The 13,949-nt window shown below is 46.8% G+C and overlaps 46 non-coding genes and 24 pseudogenes across 46 annotated transcripts; all 70 read right to left on the bottom strand.

Annotated features, from left to right (window-relative positions):
• Positions 1-5: 5 nt before the first annotated feature.
• On the bottom strand, positions 6-124 carry LOC144415995 (5S ribosomal RNA). The gene has a single exon (XR_013471889.1). It is a non-coding gene; the product is annotated as a 5S ribosomal RNA (ribosomal RNA).
• An 81-nt stretch (positions 125-205) lies between these two features.
• LOC144415347 (5S ribosomal RNA) lies at positions 206-324 on the bottom strand. The gene has a single exon (XR_013471239.1). It is a non-coding gene; the product is annotated as a 5S ribosomal RNA (ribosomal RNA).
• Positions 325-405: 81 nt separating this feature from the next.
• On the bottom strand, positions 406-524 carry LOC144416654 (5S ribosomal RNA). Its single transcript, XR_013472547.1, has one exon. It is a non-coding gene; the product is annotated as a 5S ribosomal RNA (ribosomal RNA).
• An 81-nt stretch (positions 525-605) lies between these two features.
• On the bottom strand, positions 606-714 carry LOC144412498 (5S ribosomal RNA; annotated as a pseudogene).
• An 81-nt stretch (positions 715-795) lies between these two features.
• Positions 796-914, bottom strand: LOC144416154 (5S ribosomal RNA). The gene has a single exon (XR_013472048.1). It is a non-coding gene; the product is annotated as a 5S ribosomal RNA (ribosomal RNA).
• Positions 915-995: 81 nt separating this feature from the next.
• Positions 996-1,114, bottom strand: LOC144417836 (5S ribosomal RNA; annotated as a pseudogene).
• Positions 1,115-1,195: 81 nt separating this feature from the next.
• Positions 1,196-1,314, bottom strand: LOC144415368 (5S ribosomal RNA). The gene has a single exon (XR_013471260.1). It is a non-coding gene; the product is annotated as a 5S ribosomal RNA (ribosomal RNA).
• An 81-nt stretch (positions 1,315-1,395) lies between these two features.
• Positions 1,396-1,514, bottom strand: LOC144415984 (5S ribosomal RNA). Its single transcript, XR_013471878.1, has one exon. It is a non-coding gene; the product is annotated as a 5S ribosomal RNA (ribosomal RNA).
• An 81-nt stretch (positions 1,515-1,595) lies between these two features.
• LOC144416614 (5S ribosomal RNA) lies at positions 1,596-1,714 on the bottom strand. The gene has a single exon (XR_013472507.1). It is a non-coding gene; the product is annotated as a 5S ribosomal RNA (ribosomal RNA).
• An 81-nt stretch (positions 1,715-1,795) lies between these two features.
• Positions 1,796-1,914, bottom strand: LOC144414717 (5S ribosomal RNA). The gene has a single exon (XR_013470607.1). It is a non-coding gene; the product is annotated as a 5S ribosomal RNA (ribosomal RNA).
• An 81-nt stretch (positions 1,915-1,995) lies between these two features.
• LOC144415068 (5S ribosomal RNA) lies at positions 1,996-2,114 on the bottom strand. Its single transcript, XR_013470960.1, has one exon. It is a non-coding gene; the product is annotated as a 5S ribosomal RNA (ribosomal RNA).
• An 85-nt stretch (positions 2,115-2,199) lies between these two features.
• Positions 2,200-2,318, bottom strand: LOC144416833 (5S ribosomal RNA). The gene has a single exon (XR_013472726.1). It is a non-coding gene; the product is annotated as a 5S ribosomal RNA (ribosomal RNA).
• An 81-nt stretch (positions 2,319-2,399) lies between these two features.
• LOC144415642 (5S ribosomal RNA) lies at positions 2,400-2,518 on the bottom strand. The gene has a single exon (XR_013471534.1). It is a non-coding gene; the product is annotated as a 5S ribosomal RNA (ribosomal RNA).
• An 81-nt stretch (positions 2,519-2,599) lies between these two features.
• On the bottom strand, positions 2,600-2,718 carry LOC144417233 (5S ribosomal RNA). The gene has a single exon (XR_013473126.1). It is a non-coding gene; the product is annotated as a 5S ribosomal RNA (ribosomal RNA).
• Positions 2,719-2,799: 81 nt separating this feature from the next.
• On the bottom strand, positions 2,800-2,918 carry LOC144417238 (5S ribosomal RNA). Its single transcript, XR_013473131.1, has one exon. It is a non-coding gene; the product is annotated as a 5S ribosomal RNA (ribosomal RNA).
• Positions 2,919-2,999: 81 nt separating this feature from the next.
• On the bottom strand, positions 3,000-3,118 carry LOC144415641 (5S ribosomal RNA). The gene has a single exon (XR_013471533.1). It is a non-coding gene; the product is annotated as a 5S ribosomal RNA (ribosomal RNA).
• Positions 3,119-3,199: 81 nt separating this feature from the next.
• Positions 3,200-3,318, bottom strand: LOC144417231 (5S ribosomal RNA). The gene has a single exon (XR_013473124.1). It is a non-coding gene; the product is annotated as a 5S ribosomal RNA (ribosomal RNA).
• Positions 3,319-3,399: 81 nt separating this feature from the next.
• Positions 3,400-3,517, bottom strand: LOC144418102 (5S ribosomal RNA; annotated as a pseudogene).
• Positions 3,518-3,598: 81 nt separating this feature from the next.
• On the bottom strand, positions 3,599-3,717 carry LOC144417732 (5S ribosomal RNA; annotated as a pseudogene).
• Positions 3,718-3,798: 81 nt separating this feature from the next.
• LOC144418038 (5S ribosomal RNA) lies at positions 3,799-3,917 on the bottom strand (annotated as a pseudogene).
• An 81-nt stretch (positions 3,918-3,998) lies between these two features.
• On the bottom strand, positions 3,999-4,116 carry LOC144412292 (5S ribosomal RNA; annotated as a pseudogene).
• Positions 4,117-4,197: 81 nt separating this feature from the next.
• LOC144415973 (5S ribosomal RNA) lies at positions 4,198-4,316 on the bottom strand. Its single transcript, XR_013471867.1, has one exon. It is a non-coding gene; the product is annotated as a 5S ribosomal RNA (ribosomal RNA).
• An 81-nt stretch (positions 4,317-4,397) lies between these two features.
• On the bottom strand, positions 4,398-4,516 carry LOC144416123 (5S ribosomal RNA). The gene has a single exon (XR_013472017.1). It is a non-coding gene; the product is annotated as a 5S ribosomal RNA (ribosomal RNA).
• Positions 4,517-4,597: 81 nt separating this feature from the next.
• On the bottom strand, positions 4,598-4,716 carry LOC144415962 (5S ribosomal RNA). The gene has a single exon (XR_013471856.1). It is a non-coding gene; the product is annotated as a 5S ribosomal RNA (ribosomal RNA).
• Positions 4,717-4,797: 81 nt separating this feature from the next.
• Positions 4,798-4,916, bottom strand: LOC144417835 (5S ribosomal RNA; annotated as a pseudogene).
• An 81-nt stretch (positions 4,917-4,997) lies between these two features.
• Positions 4,998-5,115, bottom strand: LOC144418300 (5S ribosomal RNA; annotated as a pseudogene).
• Positions 5,116-5,196: 81 nt separating this feature from the next.
• Positions 5,197-5,315, bottom strand: LOC144415733 (5S ribosomal RNA). The gene has a single exon (XR_013471626.1). It is a non-coding gene; the product is annotated as a 5S ribosomal RNA (ribosomal RNA).
• Positions 5,316-5,396: 81 nt separating this feature from the next.
• LOC144417478 (5S ribosomal RNA) lies at positions 5,397-5,515 on the bottom strand (annotated as a pseudogene).
• An 81-nt stretch (positions 5,516-5,596) lies between these two features.
• LOC144415951 (5S ribosomal RNA) lies at positions 5,597-5,715 on the bottom strand. Its single transcript, XR_013471845.1, has one exon. It is a non-coding gene; the product is annotated as a 5S ribosomal RNA (ribosomal RNA).
• Positions 5,716-5,796: 81 nt separating this feature from the next.
• On the bottom strand, positions 5,797-5,915 carry LOC144415940 (5S ribosomal RNA). Its single transcript, XR_013471834.1, has one exon. It is a non-coding gene; the product is annotated as a 5S ribosomal RNA (ribosomal RNA).
• An 81-nt stretch (positions 5,916-5,996) lies between these two features.
• On the bottom strand, positions 5,997-6,115 carry LOC144416122 (5S ribosomal RNA). The gene has a single exon (XR_013472016.1). It is a non-coding gene; the product is annotated as a 5S ribosomal RNA (ribosomal RNA).
• An 81-nt stretch (positions 6,116-6,196) lies between these two features.
• Positions 6,197-6,315, bottom strand: LOC144415929 (5S ribosomal RNA). The gene has a single exon (XR_013471823.1). It is a non-coding gene; the product is annotated as a 5S ribosomal RNA (ribosomal RNA).
• Positions 6,316-6,396: 81 nt separating this feature from the next.
• Positions 6,397-6,515, bottom strand: LOC144417834 (5S ribosomal RNA; annotated as a pseudogene).
• Positions 6,516-6,596: 81 nt separating this feature from the next.
• LOC144418298 (5S ribosomal RNA) lies at positions 6,597-6,714 on the bottom strand (annotated as a pseudogene).
• An 81-nt stretch (positions 6,715-6,795) lies between these two features.
• LOC144415918 (5S ribosomal RNA) lies at positions 6,796-6,914 on the bottom strand. The gene has a single exon (XR_013471812.1). It is a non-coding gene; the product is annotated as a 5S ribosomal RNA (ribosomal RNA).
• Positions 6,915-6,995: 81 nt separating this feature from the next.
• LOC144415906 (5S ribosomal RNA) lies at positions 6,996-7,114 on the bottom strand. Its single transcript, XR_013471800.1, has one exon. It is a non-coding gene; the product is annotated as a 5S ribosomal RNA (ribosomal RNA).
• Positions 7,115-7,195: 81 nt separating this feature from the next.
• LOC144417833 (5S ribosomal RNA) lies at positions 7,196-7,314 on the bottom strand (annotated as a pseudogene).
• An 81-nt stretch (positions 7,315-7,395) lies between these two features.
• On the bottom strand, positions 7,396-7,514 carry LOC144415895 (5S ribosomal RNA). The gene has a single exon (XR_013471789.1). It is a non-coding gene; the product is annotated as a 5S ribosomal RNA (ribosomal RNA).
• An 81-nt stretch (positions 7,515-7,595) lies between these two features.
• LOC144415884 (5S ribosomal RNA) lies at positions 7,596-7,714 on the bottom strand. Its single transcript, XR_013471778.1, has one exon. It is a non-coding gene; the product is annotated as a 5S ribosomal RNA (ribosomal RNA).
• Positions 7,715-7,795: 81 nt separating this feature from the next.
• On the bottom strand, positions 7,796-7,914 carry LOC144415873 (5S ribosomal RNA). Its single transcript, XR_013471767.1, has one exon. It is a non-coding gene; the product is annotated as a 5S ribosomal RNA (ribosomal RNA).
• Positions 7,915-7,995: 81 nt separating this feature from the next.
• On the bottom strand, positions 7,996-8,114 carry LOC144417041 (5S ribosomal RNA). The gene has a single exon (XR_013472933.1). It is a non-coding gene; the product is annotated as a 5S ribosomal RNA (ribosomal RNA).
• Positions 8,115-8,195: 81 nt separating this feature from the next.
• Positions 8,196-8,314, bottom strand: LOC144416468 (5S ribosomal RNA). Its single transcript, XR_013472361.1, has one exon. It is a non-coding gene; the product is annotated as a 5S ribosomal RNA (ribosomal RNA).
• Positions 8,315-8,395: 81 nt separating this feature from the next.
• Positions 8,396-8,514, bottom strand: LOC144415208 (5S ribosomal RNA). Its single transcript, XR_013471100.1, has one exon. It is a non-coding gene; the product is annotated as a 5S ribosomal RNA (ribosomal RNA).
• An 85-nt stretch (positions 8,515-8,599) lies between these two features.
• Positions 8,600-8,718, bottom strand: LOC144415957 (5S ribosomal RNA). Its single transcript, XR_013471851.1, has one exon. It is a non-coding gene; the product is annotated as a 5S ribosomal RNA (ribosomal RNA).
• Positions 8,719-8,799: 81 nt separating this feature from the next.
• On the bottom strand, positions 8,800-8,918 carry LOC144415640 (5S ribosomal RNA). The gene has a single exon (XR_013471532.1). It is a non-coding gene; the product is annotated as a 5S ribosomal RNA (ribosomal RNA).
• An 81-nt stretch (positions 8,919-8,999) lies between these two features.
• Positions 9,000-9,118, bottom strand: LOC144416385 (5S ribosomal RNA). Its single transcript, XR_013472278.1, has one exon. It is a non-coding gene; the product is annotated as a 5S ribosomal RNA (ribosomal RNA).
• An 81-nt stretch (positions 9,119-9,199) lies between these two features.
• On the bottom strand, positions 9,200-9,317 carry LOC144418032 (5S ribosomal RNA; annotated as a pseudogene).
• An 81-nt stretch (positions 9,318-9,398) lies between these two features.
• LOC144418173 (5S ribosomal RNA) lies at positions 9,399-9,517 on the bottom strand (annotated as a pseudogene).
• An 81-nt stretch (positions 9,518-9,598) lies between these two features.
• On the bottom strand, positions 9,599-9,717 carry LOC144418080 (5S ribosomal RNA; annotated as a pseudogene).
• An 81-nt stretch (positions 9,718-9,798) lies between these two features.
• Positions 9,799-9,916, bottom strand: LOC144418253 (5S ribosomal RNA; annotated as a pseudogene).
• Positions 9,917-9,997: 81 nt separating this feature from the next.
• Positions 9,998-10,116, bottom strand: LOC144418407 (5S ribosomal RNA; annotated as a pseudogene).
• An 81-nt stretch (positions 10,117-10,197) lies between these two features.
• Positions 10,198-10,316, bottom strand: LOC144415862 (5S ribosomal RNA). Its single transcript, XR_013471756.1, has one exon. It is a non-coding gene; the product is annotated as a 5S ribosomal RNA (ribosomal RNA).
• Positions 10,317-10,397: 81 nt separating this feature from the next.
• LOC144415851 (5S ribosomal RNA) lies at positions 10,398-10,516 on the bottom strand. Its single transcript, XR_013471745.1, has one exon. It is a non-coding gene; the product is annotated as a 5S ribosomal RNA (ribosomal RNA).
• Positions 10,517-10,597: 81 nt separating this feature from the next.
• Positions 10,598-10,716, bottom strand: LOC144412278 (5S ribosomal RNA; annotated as a pseudogene).
• Positions 10,717-10,797: 81 nt separating this feature from the next.
• Positions 10,798-10,906, bottom strand: LOC144412300 (5S ribosomal RNA; annotated as a pseudogene).
• An 81-nt stretch (positions 10,907-10,987) lies between these two features.
• LOC144415840 (5S ribosomal RNA) lies at positions 10,988-11,106 on the bottom strand. The gene has a single exon (XR_013471734.1). It is a non-coding gene; the product is annotated as a 5S ribosomal RNA (ribosomal RNA).
• Positions 11,107-11,187: 81 nt separating this feature from the next.
• LOC144415829 (5S ribosomal RNA) lies at positions 11,188-11,306 on the bottom strand. Its single transcript, XR_013471723.1, has one exon. It is a non-coding gene; the product is annotated as a 5S ribosomal RNA (ribosomal RNA).
• An 81-nt stretch (positions 11,307-11,387) lies between these two features.
• LOC144414706 (5S ribosomal RNA) lies at positions 11,388-11,506 on the bottom strand. The gene has a single exon (XR_013470595.1). It is a non-coding gene; the product is annotated as a 5S ribosomal RNA (ribosomal RNA).
• An 81-nt stretch (positions 11,507-11,587) lies between these two features.
• LOC144417049 (5S ribosomal RNA) lies at positions 11,588-11,706 on the bottom strand. Its single transcript, XR_013472941.1, has one exon. It is a non-coding gene; the product is annotated as a 5S ribosomal RNA (ribosomal RNA).
• An 81-nt stretch (positions 11,707-11,787) lies between these two features.
• On the bottom strand, positions 11,788-11,906 carry LOC144417113 (5S ribosomal RNA). The gene has a single exon (XR_013473006.1). It is a non-coding gene; the product is annotated as a 5S ribosomal RNA (ribosomal RNA).
• Positions 11,907-11,987: 81 nt separating this feature from the next.
• LOC144418328 (5S ribosomal RNA) lies at positions 11,988-12,105 on the bottom strand (annotated as a pseudogene).
• Positions 12,106-12,186: 81 nt separating this feature from the next.
• On the bottom strand, positions 12,187-12,305 carry LOC144415818 (5S ribosomal RNA). Its single transcript, XR_013471712.1, has one exon. It is a non-coding gene; the product is annotated as a 5S ribosomal RNA (ribosomal RNA).
• Positions 12,306-12,386: 81 nt separating this feature from the next.
• On the bottom strand, positions 12,387-12,505 carry LOC144417705 (5S ribosomal RNA; annotated as a pseudogene).
• An 81-nt stretch (positions 12,506-12,586) lies between these two features.
• Positions 12,587-12,705, bottom strand: LOC144415807 (5S ribosomal RNA). The gene has a single exon (XR_013471701.1). It is a non-coding gene; the product is annotated as a 5S ribosomal RNA (ribosomal RNA).
• An 81-nt stretch (positions 12,706-12,786) lies between these two features.
• LOC144412015 (5S ribosomal RNA) lies at positions 12,787-12,905 on the bottom strand (annotated as a pseudogene).
• Positions 12,906-12,986: 81 nt separating this feature from the next.
• On the bottom strand, positions 12,987-13,095 carry LOC144412298 (5S ribosomal RNA; annotated as a pseudogene).
• Positions 13,096-13,176: 81 nt separating this feature from the next.
• LOC144417995 (5S ribosomal RNA) lies at positions 13,177-13,295 on the bottom strand (annotated as a pseudogene).
• An 81-nt stretch (positions 13,296-13,376) lies between these two features.
• Positions 13,377-13,495, bottom strand: LOC144414696 (5S ribosomal RNA). Its single transcript, XR_013470585.1, has one exon. It is a non-coding gene; the product is annotated as a 5S ribosomal RNA (ribosomal RNA).
• Positions 13,496-13,576: 81 nt separating this feature from the next.
• Positions 13,577-13,695, bottom strand: LOC144415795 (5S ribosomal RNA). Its single transcript, XR_013471689.1, has one exon. It is a non-coding gene; the product is annotated as a 5S ribosomal RNA (ribosomal RNA).
• An 81-nt stretch (positions 13,696-13,776) lies between these two features.
• Positions 13,777-13,895, bottom strand: LOC144414705 (5S ribosomal RNA). The gene has a single exon (XR_013470594.1). It is a non-coding gene; the product is annotated as a 5S ribosomal RNA (ribosomal RNA).
• Between the last annotated feature and the right edge of the window lie 54 nt (positions 13,896-13,949).

The following is a 13,949-nucleotide window of genomic DNA, read 5'->3' as shown; positions in this document are numbered from 1 at the left end:
CGAAAAGCCTACGACACTCGGTATTCCCAGCCGGTCACCCATGCAAGTACTAACCGAGCCCGACATTGCTTAACTTCCGAGATCGAACGAGATCGGGTGCATTCAACGTGGTATGGTTGTAGGCGATAAAGTAGTAGTCTATTCGGCTATTTGTATTTCGCAATTGTTGGAAAACAGAGCAAAATCGAATGAAACGGCGACCAAAAGCCTACGACACTCGGTATTCCCAGTCGGTCACCCATGCAAGTACTAACCGAGCCCGACATTGCTTAACTTCCGAGATCGAACGAGATCGGGTGCATTCAACGTGGTATGGTTGTAGGCGATAAAGTAGTAGTCTATTCGGCTATTTGTATTTCGCAGTTGTTGGAAAACAGAGCAAAATCGAATGAAACGGCTACGAAAAGCCTACGACACTCGGTATTCCCAGCCGGTCACCCATGCAAGTACTAACCGCGCCCGACATTGCTTAACTTCCGAGATCGAACGAGATCGAGTGCATTCAACGTGGTATGGTTGTAGGCGATAAAGTAGTAGTCTATTCGGCTATTTGTATTTCGCAGTTGTTGGAAAACAGAGCAAAATCGAATGAAACGGCGACAAAAAGCCTACGACACTCGGTATTCCCAGCCGGTCACCCATGCAAGTACTAACCGAGCCCGACATTGCTTAACTTCCGAGATCGAGTGCATTCAACGTGGTATGATTGTAGGCAATAAAGTAGTAGTCTATTCGGCTATTTGTATTTCGCAGTTGTTGGAAAACAGAGCAAAATCGAATGAAACGGCGACGAAAAGCCTACGACACTCGGTATTCCCAGCCGGTCACCCATGCAAGTACTAACCGAGCCCGACATTGATTAACTTCCGAGATCGAAAGAGATCGGGTGCATTCAACGTGGTATGGTTGTAGGCGATAGAGTAGTAGTCTATTCGGCTATTTGTATTTCGCAGTTGTTGGAAAACAGAGCAAAATCGAATGAAACGGCGACGAAAAGCCTACGACACTCGGTATTCCCAGCCGGTCACCCATGCAAGTACTAACCGAGCCCGACATTGCTTAACTTCCGAGATCGAACGATAACGGGTGCATTCAACGTGGTATGGTTGTAGGCGATGAGGTAGTAGTCTATTCGGCTATTTGTATTTCGCAGTTGTTGGAAAACAGAGCAAAATTGAATGAAACGGCGACAAAAAGCCTACGACACTCGGTATTCCCAGCCGGTCACCCATGCAAGTACTAACCGAGCCCGACATTGCTTAACTTTCGAGATCGAACGAGATCGGGTGCATTCAACGTGGTATGGTTGTAGGCGATAAAGTAGTAGTCTATTCGGCTATTTGTATTTCGCAGTTGTTGGAAAACAGAGCAAAATCGAATGAAACGGCGACAAAAAGCCTACGACACTCGGTATTCCCAGCCGGTCACCCATGCAAGTACTAACCGAGCCCGACATTGCTTAACTTCCGAGATCGAACGAGATCGGGTGCATTCAACGTGGTATGGTTGTAGGCGATAAAGTAGTAGTCTATTCGGCTATTTGTATTTCGCAGTTGTTTGAAAACAGAGCAAAATCGAATGAAACCGCGACGAAAAGCATACGACACTCGGTATTCGCAGCCGGTCACCCATGCAAGTACTAACCGAGCCCGACATTGCTTAACTTCCGAGATCGAACGAGATCGGGTGCATTCAACGTGGTATGGTTGTAGGCGATAAAGTAGTAGTCTATTCGGCTATTTGTATTTCGCAGTTGTTGGAAAACAGAGCAAAATCGAATGAAACGGCGACGAAAAGCCTACGACACTCGATATTCCCAGCCGGTCACCCATGCAAGTACTAACCGAGCCCGACATTGCTTAACTTCCGAGATCGAACGAGATCGGGTGCATTCAACGTGGTATGGTTGTAGGCGATAAAGTAGTAGTCTATTCGGCTATTTGTATTTTGCAGTTGTTGGAAAACAGAGAAAAATCGAATGAAGCGGCGACGAAAAGCCTACGACACTCGGTATTCCCAGCTGGTCACCCATGCAAGTACTAACCGAGCCCGACATTGCTTAACTTCCGAGATCGAACGAGATCGGGTGCATTCAACGTGGTATGGTTGTAGTCGATAAAGTAGTAGTCTGTTCTGCTATTTGTATTTTGCAGTTGTTAGAAAACAGAGAAAAAACGAATGGAACGGCGACGAAAAAAAAGCCTACGACACTCGGTATTCCCAGCCGGTTACCCATGCAAGTACTAACCGAGCCCGACATTTCTTAACTTCCGAGATCGAACGAGATCGGGTGCATTCAACGTGGTATGGTTGTAGGCAATAAAGTAGTAGTCTATTCGGCTATTTGTATTTCGCAGTTGTTGGAAAACAGAGCAAAATCGAATGAAATGGCGAAGAAAAGCCTACGACACTCGGTATTCCCAGCCGGTCACCCATGCAAGTACTAACCGAGCCCGACATTGCTTAACTTCCGAGATCGAACGAGATCGGGTGCATTCACCGTGGTATGGTTGTAGGCGATAAAGTAGTAGTCTATTCGGCTATTTGTATTTCGCAGTTGTTAGAAAACAGAGCAAAATCGGATGAAACGGCGACGAAAAGCCTACGACACTCGGTATTCCCAGCCGGTCACCCATGCAAGTACTAACCAAGCCCGACATTGCTTAACTTCCGAGATCGAACAAGATCGGGAGCATTCAACGTGGTATGGTTGTAGGAGATGAAGTAGTAGTCTATTCGGCTATTTGTATTTCGCAGTTGTTAGAAAACACAGCAAAATCGAATGAAACGACGACGAAAAGCTTACGACACTCGGTATTCCCAGCCGGTCACCCATGCAAGTACTAACCGAGCCCGACATTTCTTAACTTCCGAGATCGAACGAGATCGGGTGCATTCAACGTGGTATGGTTGTAGGCAATAAAGTAGTAGTCTATTCGGCTATTTGTATTTCGCAGTTGTTGGAAAACAGAGCAAAATCGAATGAAATGGCGAAGAAAAGCCTACGACACTCGGTATTCCCAGCCGGTCACCCATGCAAGTACTAACCGAGCCCGACATTGCTTAACTTCCGAGATCGAACGAGATCGGGTGCATTCACCGTGGTATGGTTGTAGGCGATAAAGTAGTAGTCTATTCGGCTATTTGTATTTCGCAGTTGTTAGAAAACAGAGCAAAATCGAATGAAACGGCGACGAAAAGCCTACGACACTCGGTATTCCCAGCCGGTCACCCATGCAAGTACTAACCAAGCCCGACATTGCTTAACTTCCGAGATCGAACAAGATCGGGAGCATTCAACGTGGTATGGTTGTAGGAGATGAAGTAGTTGTCTATTCGGCTATTTGTATTTCGCAGTTGTTAGAAAACACAGCAAAATCGAATGAAACGACGACGAAAAGCTTACGACACTCGGTATTCCCAGCCGGTCACCCATGCAAGTACTAACCGAACCCGACATTGCTTAACTTCCGAGATCGACGAGATCGGGTGCATTCAACGTGGTATGGTTGTAGGCAATAAAGTAGTAGTCTATTCGGCTATTTGTATTTCGCAGTTGTTGGAAAACAGAGCAAAATCGAATGAAACGGCGACGAAAAGCCTACGACACTCGGTATTCCCAGCCGGTCACCCATGCAAGTACTAACCGAACCCGACATTGCTTAACTTCCGAAATCGAACGAGATCGGGTGCATTCACCGTGGTATGGTTGTAGGCGATAAAGTAGTAGTCTATTCGGCTATTTGTATTTCGCAGTTGTTGGAAAACAGAGCAAAATCGAATGAAACGGCGACGAAAAGCCTACGACAGTCGGTATTCCCAGCCGGTCACCCATGCAAGTACTAACCAAGCCCGACATTGCTTAACTTCCGAGATCGAACAAGATCGGGAGCATTCAACGTGGTATGGTTGTAGGCGATGAAGTAGTAGTCTATTCGGCTATTTGTATTTCGCAGTTGTTAGAAAACACAGCAAAATCGAATGAAACGACGACGAAAAGCTTACGACACTCGGTATTCCCAGCCGGTCACTCATGCAAGTACTAACCGAACCCGACATTGCTTAACTTCCGAGATCGACGAGATCGGGTGCATTCAACGTGGTATGGTTGTAGGCGATAAAGTAGTAGTCTATTCGGCTATTTGTATTTCGCAGTTGTTGGAAAACAGAGCAAAATCGAATGAAACGGCGACGAAAAGCCTACGACACTCGGTATTCCCAGCCGGTCACCCATGCAAGTACTAACCGAGCCCGACATTGCTTAACTTCCGAGATCGAACGAGATCGGGTGCATTCAACGTGGTATGGTTGTAGGCGATAAAGTAGTAGTCTATTCGGCTATTTGTATTTCGCAGTTGTTGGAAAACAGAGCAAAATCGAATGAAACGGCGACGAGAAGCCTACGACACTCGGTATTCCCAGCCGGTCACCCATGCAAGTACTAACCGAGCCCGACATTGCTTAACTTCCGAGATCGAACGAGATCGGGTGCATTCAACGTGGTAAAGTTGTAGGCGATAAAGTAGTAGTCTATTCGGCTATTTGTATTTCGCAGTTGTTGGAAAACAGAGCAAAATCGAATGAAACGGCGACAAAAAGCCTACGACACTCGGTATTCCCAGCCGGTCACCCATGCAAGTACTAACCGAGCCCGACATTGCTTAACTTCCGAGATCGAACGAGATCGGGTGCATTCAACGTGGTATGGTTGTAGGCGATAAAGTAGCAGTCTATTCGGCTATTTGTATTTCGCAGTTGTTGGAAAACAGAGCAAAATCGAATGAAACGGCGACGAAAAGCCTACGACACTCGGTATTCCCAGCCGGTCACCCATGCAAGTACTAACCGAGCCCGACATTGCTTAACTTCCGAGATCGAACGATAACGGGTGCATTCAACGTGGTATGGTTGTAGGCGATGAAGTAGTAGTCTATTCGGCTATTTGTATTTTGCAGTTGTTAGAAAACACAGCAAAATCGAATGAAACGACGACGAAAAGCTTACGACACCCGGTATTCCCAGCCGGTCACCCATGCAAGTACTAACCGAACCCGACATTGCTTAACTTCCGAGATCGACGAGATCGGGTGCATTCAACGTGGTATGGTTGTAGGCGATAAAGTAGTAGTCTATTCAGCTATTTGTATTTCGCAGTTGTTGGAAAACAGAGCAAAATCGAACGAAACGGCGACGAAAAGCCTACGACACTCGGTATTCCCAGCCGGTCACCCATGCAAGTACTAACCGAGCCCGACATTGCTTAACTTCCGAGATCGAACGAGATCGGGTGCATTCAACGTGGTGTGATTGTAGGCGATAAAGTAGTAGTCTATTCGGCTATTTGTATTTCGCAGTTGTTGGAAAACAGAGCAAAATCGAATGAAACGGCGACGAAAAGCCTACGACACTCGGTATTCCCAGCCGGTCACCAATGCAAGTACTAACCGAGCCCGAAGTTGCTTAACTTCCGAGATCGAACGAGATCGGGTGCATTCAACGTGGTATGGTTGTAGGCGATAAAGTAGTAGTCTATTCGGCTATTTGTATTTCGCAATTGTTGGAAAACAGAGCAAAATCGAATGAAACGGCGACAAAAAGCCTACGACACTCGGTATTCCCAGCCGGTCACCCATGCAAGTACTAACCGAGCCCGACATTGCTTAACTTCCGAGATCGAACGAGATCGGGTGCATTCAACGTGGTATGGTTGTAGGCGATAAAGTAGTAGTCTATTCGGCTATTTGTATTTCGCAGTTGTTGGAAAACAGAGCAAAATCGAATGAAACGGCGACGAAAAGCCTACGACACTCGGTATTCCCAGCCGGTCACCCATGCAAGTACTAACCGAGCCCGACATTGCTTAACTTCCGAGATCGAACGAGATCGGGTGCATTCAACGTGGTATGGTTGTAGGCGATAAAGTAGTAGTCTATTCGGCTATTTGTATTTCGCAGTTGTTGGAAAACAGAGCAAAATCGAATGAAACGGCGACGAGAAGCCTACGACACTCGGTATTCCCAGCCGGTCACCCATGCAAGTACTAACCGAGCCCGACATTGCTTAACTTCCGAGATCGAACGAGATCGGGTGCATTCAACGTGGTAAAGTTGTAGGCGATAAAGTAGTAGTCTATTCGGCTATTTGTATTTCGCAGTTGTTGGAAAACAGAGCAAAATCGAATGAAACGGCGACAAAAAGCCTACGACACTCGGTATTCCCAGCCGGTCACCCATGCAAGTACTAACCGAGCCCGACATTGCTTAACTTCCGAGATCGAACGAGATCGGGTGCATTCAACGTGGTATGGTTGTAGGCGATAAAGTAGCAGTCTATTCGGCTATTTGTATTTCGCAGTTGTTGGAAAACAGAGCAAAATCGAATGAAACGGCGACGAAAAGCCTACGACACTCGGTATTCCCAGCCGGTCACCCATGCAAGTACTAACCGAGCCCGACATTGCTTAACTTCCGAGATCGAACGATAACGGGTGCATTCAACGTGGTATGGTTGTAGGCGATGAAGTAGTAGTCTATTCGGCTATTTGTATTTCGCAGTTGTTAGAAAACACAGCAAAATCGAATGAAACGACGACGAAAAGCTTACGACACCCGGTATTCCCAGCCGGTCACCCATGCAAGTACTAACCGAACCCGACATTGCTTAACTTCCGAGATCGACGAGATCGGGTGCATTCAACGTGGTATGGTTGTAGGCGATAAAGTAGTAGTCTATTCAGCTATTTGTATTTCGCAGTTGTTGGAAAACAGAGCAAAATCGAACGAAACGGCGACGAAAAGCCTACGACACTCGGTATTCCCAGCCGGTCACCCATGCAAGTACTAACCGAGCCCGACATTGCTTAACTTCCGAGATCGAACGAGATCGGGTGCATTCAACGTGGTATGGTTGTAGGCGATAAAGTAGTAGTCTATTCGGCTATTTGTATTTCGCAGTTGTTGGAAAACAGAGCAAAATCGAATGAAACGGCGACAAAAAGCCTACGACACTCGGTATTCCCAGCCGGTCACCCATGCAAGTACTAACCGAGCCCGACATTGCTTAACTTCCGAGATCGAACGAGATCGGGTGCATTCAACGTGGTATGGTTGTAGGCGATAAAGTAGTAGTCTATTCGGCTATTTGTATTTCGCAGTTGTTGGAAAACAGAGCAAAATCGAATGAAACGGCGACGAAAAGCCTACGACACTCGGTATTCCCAGCCGGTCACCCATGCAAGTACTAACCGAGCCCGACATTGCTTAACTTCCGAGATCGAACGATAACGGGTGCATTCAACGTGGTATGGTTGTAGGCGATAAAGTAGTAGTCTATTCGGCTATTTGTATTTCGCAGTTGTTGGAAAACAGAGCAAAATCGAATGAAACGGCGACAAAAAGCCTACGACACTCGGTATTCCCAGCCGGTCACCCATGCAAGTACTAACCGAGCCCGACATTGCTTAACTTCCGAGATCGAACGAGATCGGGTGCATTCAACGTGGTATGGTTGTAGGCGATAAAGTAGTAGTCTATTCGGCTATTTGTATCTCGCAGTTGTTGGAAAACAGAGCAAACTCGAATGAAACGGCGACGAGAAGCCTACGACACTCGGTATTCCCAGCCGGTCACCCATGCAAGTACTAACCGAGCCCGACATTGCTTAACTTCCGAGATCGAACGAGATCGGGTGCATTCAACGTGGTATGGTTGTAGGCGATAAAGTAGTAGTCTATTCGGCTATTTGTATTTCGCAGTTGTTGGAAAACAGAGCAAAATCGAATGAAACGGCGACAAAAAGCCTACGACACTCGGTATTCCCAGCCGGTCACCCATGCAAGTACTAACCGAGCCCGACATTGCTTAACTTCCGAGATCGAACGAGATCGGGTGCATTCAACGTGGTATGGTTGTAGGCGATAAAGTAGTAGTCTATTCGGCTATTTGTATTTCGCAGTTGTTGGAAAACAGAGCAAAATCGAATGAAACGGCGACGAAAAGCCTACGACACTCGGTATTCGCAGCCGGTCACCCATGCAAGTACTAACCGAGCCCGAAATTGCTTAACTTCCGAGATCGAACGAGATCGGGTGCATTCAACGTGGTATGGTTGTAGGCGATAAAGTAGTAGTCTATTCGGCTATTTGTATTTCGCAGTTGTTGGAAAACAGAGCAAAATCGAATGAAACGGCGACGAAAATCCTACGACACTCGATATTCCCAGCCGGTCACCCATGCAAGTACTAACCGAGCCCGACATTGCTTAACTTCCGAGATCGAACGAGATCGGGTGCATTCAACGTGGTATGGTTGTAGGCGATAAAGTAGTAGTCTATTCGGCTATTTGTATTTTGCAGTTGTTGGAAAACAGAGCAAAATCGAATGAAGCGGCGACGAAAAGCCTACGACACTCGGTATTCCCAGCCGGTCACCCATGCAAGTACTAACCGAGCCCGACATTGCTTAACTTCCGAGATCGAACGAGATCGGGTGCATTCAACGTGGTATGGTTGTAGTCGATAAAGTAGTAGTCTGTTCTGCTATTTGCATTTTGCAGTTGTTAGAAAACAGAGAAAAAACGAATGGAACGGCGACGAAAAAAAAGCCTACGACACTCGGTATTCCCAGCCGGTCACCCATGCAAGTACTAACCGAGCCCGACATTTCTTAACTTCCGAGATCGAACGAGATCGGGTGCATTCAACGTGGTATGGTTGTAGGCAATAAAGTAGTAGTCTATTCGGCTATTTGTATTTCGCAGCTGTTGGAAAACAGAGCAAAATCGAATGAAACGGCGAGGAAAAGCCTACGACACTCGGTATTCCCAGCCGGTCACCCATGCAAGTACTAACCGAGCCCGACATTGCTTAACTTCCGAGATCGAACGAGATCGGGTGCATTCACCGTGGTATGGTTGTAGGCGATAAAGTAGTAGTCTATTCGGCTATTTGTATTTCGCAGTTGTTAGAAAACAGAGCAAAATCGAATGAAACGGCGACGAAAAGCCTACGACACTCGGTATTCCCAGCCGGTCACCCATGCAAGTACTAACCAAGCCCGACATTGCTTAACTTCCGAGATCGAACAAGATCGGGAGCATTCAACGTGGTATGGTTGTAGGCGATGAAGTAGTAGTCTATTCGGCTATTTGTATTTCGCAGTTGTTAGAAAACACAGCAAAATCGAATGAAACGACGACGAAAAGCTTACGACACTCGGTATTCCCAGCCGGTCACCCATGCAAGTACTAACCAAACCCGACATTGCTTAACTTCCGAGATCGACGAGATCGGGTGCATTCAACGTGGTATGGTTGTAGGCAATAAAGTAGTAGTCTATTCGGCTATTTGTATTTCGCAGTTGTTGGAAAACAGAGCAAAATCGAATGAAACGGCGACGAAAAGCCTACGACACTCGGTATTCCCAGCCGGTCACCCATGCAAGTACTCACCGAGCCCGACATTGCTTAACTTCCGAAATCGAACGAGATCGGGGGCATTCACCGTGGTATGGTTGTAGGCGATAAAGTAGTAGTCTATTCGGCTATTTGTATTTCGCAGTTGTTGGAAAACAGAGCAAAATCGAATGAAACGGCGACGAAAAGCCTACGACACTCGGTATTCCCAGCCGGTCACCCATGCAAGTTCTAACCAAGCCCGACATTGCTTAACTTCCGAGATCGAACAAGATCGGGAGCATTCAACGTGGTATGGTTGTAGGCGATGAAGTAGTAGTCTATTCGGCTATTTATATTTCGCAGTTGTTAGAAAACACAGCAAAATCGAATGAAACGACGACGAAAAGCTTACGACACTCGGTATTCTCAGCCGGTCACCCATGCAAGTACTAACCGAACCCGACATTGCTTAACTTCCGAGATCGACGAGATCGGGTGCATTCAACGTGGTATGGTTGTAGGCGATAAAGTAGTAGTCTATTCGGCTATTTGTATTTCGCAGTTGTTGGAAAACAGAGCAAAATCGAACGAAACGGCGACGAAAAACCTACGACACTCGGTATTCCCAGCCGGTCACCTATGCAAGTACTAACCGAGCCCGACATTGCCTAACTTCCGAGATCGAACGAGATCGGGTGCATTGAACGTGGTATGGTTGTAGGCGATAAAGTAGTAGTCTATTCGGCTATTTGTATTTCGCAGTTGTTGGAAAACAGAGCAAAATCGAATGAAACGGCGACGAAAAGCCTACGACACTCGGTATTCCCAGCCGGTCACCCATGCAAGTACTAACCGAGCCCGACATTGCTTAACTTCCGAGATCGAACGAGATCGGGTGCATTCAACGTGGTATGGTTGTAGGCGATAAAGTACTAGTCTATTCGGCTATTTGTATTTCGCAGTTGTTGGAAAACAGAGCAAAATCGAATGAAACGGCGACGAAAAGCCTACGACACTCGGTATTCCCAGCCGGTCACCCATGCAAGTACTAACCGAGCCCGACATTGCTTAACTTCCGAGATCGAACGAGATCGGGTGCATTCAACGTGGTATGGTTGTAGGCGATAAAGAAGTAGTCTATTAGGCTATTTGTATTTCGCAGTTGTTGGAAAACAGAGCAAAATCGAATGAAACGGCGACGAAAAGCCTACGACACTCGGTATTCCCAGCCGGTCACCCATGCAAGTACTAACCGAGCCTGACATTGCTTAACTTCCGAGATCGAACGATAACGGGTGCATTCAACGGGGTATGGTTGTAGGCGATAAAGTAGTAGTCTATTCGGCTATTTGTATTTCGCAGTTGTTGGAAAACAGAGCAAAATCGAATGAAACGGCGACAAAAAGCCTACGACACTCGGTATTCCCAGCCGGTCACCCATGCAAGTACTAACCGAGCCCGACATTGCTTAACTTCCGAGATCGAGTGCATTCAACGTGGTATGGTTGTAGGCGATAAAGTAGTAGTCTATTCGGCTATTTGTATTTCGCAGTTGTTGGAAAACAGAGGAAAATCGAATGAAACGGCGACGAAAAGCCTACGACACTCGGTATTCCCAGCCGGTCACCCATGCAAGTACTAACCGAGCCCGACATTGCTTAACTTCCGAGATCGAACGAGATCGGGTGCATTCAACGTGGTATGGTTGTAGGCGATAAAGTAGTAGTCTATTCGGCTATTTGTATTTCGCAGTTGTTGGAAAACAGAGCAAAATCGAATGAAACGCCGACAAAAAGCCTACGACACTCGGTATTCCCAGCCGGTCACCCATGCAAGTACTAACCGAGCCCGACATTGCTTAACTTCCGAGATCGAACGAGATCGGGTGCATTCAACGTGGTATGGTTGTAGGCGATAAAGTAGTAGTCTATTCGGCTATTTGTATTTCGCAGTTGTTGGAAAACAGAGCAAAATCGAATGAAACGGCGACGAAAAGCCTACGACACTCGGTATTCCCAGCCGGTCACCCATGCAAGTACTAACCGAGCCCGACATTGCTTAACTTCCGAGATCGAACGAGATCGGGTGCAATCAACGCGGTATGGTTGTAGGCGATAAAGTAGTAGTCTATTCGGCTATTTGTATTTCGCAGTTGTTGGAAAACAGAGCAAAATCGAATGAAACGGCGACGAAAAGCCTACGACACTCGGTATTCCCAGCCGGTCACCCATGCAAGTACTAACCGAGCCCGACATTGCTTAACTTCCGAAATCGAACGAGATCGGGTGCATTCACCGTGGTATGGTTGTAGGCGATAAAGTAGTAGTCTATTCGGCTATTTGCATTTCGCAGTTGTTGGAAAACAGAGCAAAATCGAATGAAACGGCGACGAAAAGCCTACGACACTCGGTATTCCCAGCCGGTCACCCATGCAAGTACTAACCAAGCCCGACATTGCTTAACTTCCGAGATCGAACAAGATCGGGAGCATTAAACGTGGTATGGTTGTAGGCGATGAAGTAGTAGTCTATTCGGCTATTTGTATTTCGCAGTTGTTAGAAAACACAGCAAAATCGAATGAAACGACGACGAAAAGCTTACGACACTCGGCATTCCCAGCCGGTCACCCATGCAAGTACTAACCGAACCCGACATTGCTTAACTTCCGAGATCGACGAGATCGGGTGCATTCAACGTGGTATGGTTGTAGGCGATAAAGTAGTAGTCTATTCGGCTATTTGTATTTCGCAGTTGTTGGAAAACAGAGCAAAATCGAACGAAACGGCGACGAAAAGCCTACGACACTCGGTATTCCCAGCCGGTCACCCATGCAAGTACTAACCGAGCCCGACATTGCTTAACTTCCGAGATCGAACGAGATCGGGTGCATTCAACGTGGTATGGTTGTAGGCGATAAAGTACTAGTCTATTCGTCTATTTGTATTTCGCAGTTGTTGAAAAACAGGGCAAAATCGAATGAAACGGCGACGAAAAGACTACGACACTCGGTATTCCCAGCCGGTCACCCATGCAAGTACTAACCGAGCCCGACATTGCTTAACTTTCGAGATCGAACGAGAACGGGTGCATTCAACGTGGTATGGTTGTAGGCGATAAAGTAGTAGTCTATTCGGCTATTTGTATTTCGCAGTTGTTGGAAAACAGAGCAAAATCGAATGAAACGGCGACGAAAAGCCTACGACACTCGGTATTCCCAGCCGGTCACCCATGCAAGTACTAACCGAGCCCGACATTGCTTAACTTCCGAGATCGAACGAGATCGGGTGCATTCAACGTGGTATGGTTGTAGGCGATAAAGAAGTAGTCTATTAGGCTATTTGTATTTCGCAGTTGTTGGAAAACAGAGCAAAATCGAACGAAACGGCGACGAAAAGCCTACGACACTCGGTATTCCCAGCCGGTCACCCATGCAAGTACTAACCGAGCCTGACATTGCTTAACTTCCGAGATCGAACGATAACGGGTGCATTCAACGTGGTATGGTTGTAGGCGATAAAGTAGTAGTCTATTCGGCTATTTGTATTTCGCAGTTGTTGGAAAACAGAGCAAAATCGAATGAAACGGCGACAAAAAGCCTACGACACTCGGTATTCCCAGCCGGTCACCCATGCAAGTACTAACCGAGCCCGACATTGCTTAACTTCCGAGATCGAGTGCATTCAACGTGGTATGGTTGTAGGCGATAAAGTAGTAGTCTATTCGGCTATTTGTATTTCGCAGTTGTTGGAAAACAGAGGAAAATCGAATGAAACGGCGACGAAAAGCCTACGACACTCGGTATTCCCAGCCGGTCACCCACGCAAGTACTAACCTAGCCCGACATTGCTTAACTTCCGAGATCGAACGATAGCGGGTGCATTCAACGTGGTATGGTTGTAGGCGATAAAGTAGTAGTCTATTCGGCTATTTGTATTTCGCAGTTGTTGGAAAACAGAGCAAAATCGAATGAAACGGCGACAAAAAGCCTACGACACTCGGTATTCCCAGCCGGTCACCCATGCAAGTACTAACCGAGCCCGACATTGCTTAACTTCCGAGATCGAAAGAGATCGGGTGCATTCAACGTGGTATGGTTGTAGGCGATAAAGTAGTAGTCTATTCGGCTATTTGTATTTCGCAGTTGTTGGAAAACAGAGCAAAATCGAATGAAACGCCGACAAAAAGCCTACGACACTCGGTATTCCCAGCCGGTCACCCATGCAAGTACTAACCGAGCCCGACATTGCTTAACTTCCGAGATCGAACGAGATCGGGTGCATTCAACGTGGTATGGTTGTAGGCGATAAAGTAGTAGTCTATTCGGCTATTTGTATTTCGCAGTTGTTGGAAAACAGAGCAAAATCGAATGAAACGGCGACGAAAAGCCTACGACACTCGGTATTCCCAGCCGGTCACCCATGCAAGTACTAACCGAGCCCGACATTGCTTAACTTCCGAGATCGAACGAGATCGGGTGCAATCAACGCGGTATGGTTGTAGGCGATAAAGTAGTAGTCTATTCGGCTATTTGTATTTCGCAGTTGTTGGAAAACAGA

Source organism: Styela clava, chromosome 15 (assembly GCF_964204865.1).
Source record: "Styela clava chromosome 15, kaStyClav1.hap1.2, whole genome shotgun sequence".
In the NCBI taxonomy this organism is placed as follows: Eukaryota; Metazoa; Chordata; class Ascidiacea; order Stolidobranchia; family Styelidae; genus Styela; species Styela clava.
This window is presented reverse-complemented; position numbering and strand designations above follow the sequence as displayed.